This window comes from Haematobia irritans, chromosome 2 (assembly GCF_050003625.1).
Source record: "Haematobia irritans isolate KBUSLIRL chromosome 2, ASM5000362v1, whole genome shotgun sequence".
Taxonomy (NCBI): Eukaryota; Metazoa; Arthropoda; class Insecta; order Diptera; family Muscidae; genus Haematobia; species Haematobia irritans.
Window position 1 is genome coordinate 62,494,402 of NC_134398.1, and position 1,238 is coordinate 62,495,639.

At 26.7% G+C, this 1,238-nt stretch overlaps 1 long non-coding RNA gene across 1 annotated transcript; it reads left to right on the forward strand.

Annotated features, from left to right (window-relative positions):
• The first annotated feature begins 266 nt into the window (after positions 1–266).
• On the forward strand, positions 267–941 carry LOC142227585 (uncharacterized). Its single transcript, XR_012719913.1, has 3 exons — positions 267–407; positions 475–567; positions 638–941. It is a non-coding gene; the product is annotated as an uncharacterized LOC142227585 (long non-coding RNA).
• Positions 942–1,238: the final 297 nt, after the last annotated feature.

Here is a 1,238-nt window from a genome sequence, read left to right on the forward strand (position 1 = left end):
TGAATCGTTTTCAAGTTATTCCAATATATATAGCGGAAGTGCCTTAATTTTGAACATAACCGTATATCTCAAAAAGTCGAGCTCTTAAAAAAATAAGTGTAAATTTGGATTCAGCGACCTCAAATTACTAAAAATTTGATATAAATTTTAAATGAACACAAAAACGGTTCAATTTTGTTCCCATGTATTTATAAAGAAAACTAATCATGAAAAATTGGGATTTTAGCCACTAAACTCGAACTTAATATCCACCATAAATACTAAATGCTATATTGACAAGTGGAAATTATATCTAATTTTATAATATTTTTATTTCATTTATATTCTGAGAAGGATTTCAAAAATGTCCCATTTGTGCATGGATATGATTCCACTAATGTAGTAATTGGATGATTTTTTTCAATGTGGTAAGTTTTTCGTCCATTTGTAATAAAGCCAAAATTTCTATTTATTAAAAATAATTTTCATTTGCAGGATGACAGCAAATCTAATGGTATTTTTTGGAATCTTCTTACTGTTTAATGCTAACTAAGCTGATATCCCTATTTGCTCTAAGAAAATTCTCTTGTAAGTTAAAGATCAAAATACCATAGAATTTGATAATATTTTTATATTTTATGTACCTTTTTAACTTCAGAGGCTTATGACGCAAATCCACACAACAAAAACTAGCGAAATCGGTGAAATTGGACAAAAATGAAATGAAAATAGCAACTTATGGCATATATCTTTCATATGGATAAAAAATGGAAATTGATATTAATTAGTTTCATTCTACTAACATAGAATATTACTCTTTTGAAGAAGCAATTACTAACTACCGAAAAGTAACAGCATACAGCGTACGAATAAAAACATTTCTTTTATTGTATATCATAAGCCATAGTTTTATGTAATATAATAATAATTTTTTGAAATAAAATACTGGTAGTTATGAAAAATTGTCTTATATTGTACGAAAAATTTCTTAGTTGTATACACGCTTGTTGTACCTTTAATTCCTCAATTTATTTACTTCTTTGAAAATTATACTGATAAACAGTTTATTTGAAACCAATTTCTAAATATAGGATTCCCAAAAACTTGTTCATTTTTCCGGATAGCAGGAATATTTTGAATGAGTGTAAGTACATTCTTCCCACAGCGTAGTAAGAATGAACTAAAATACGATGCAATACATAAACTTATTTATAAGAAAATCATGAACTTATCTAGATGAAAAAAATCTTTGGCGCCAA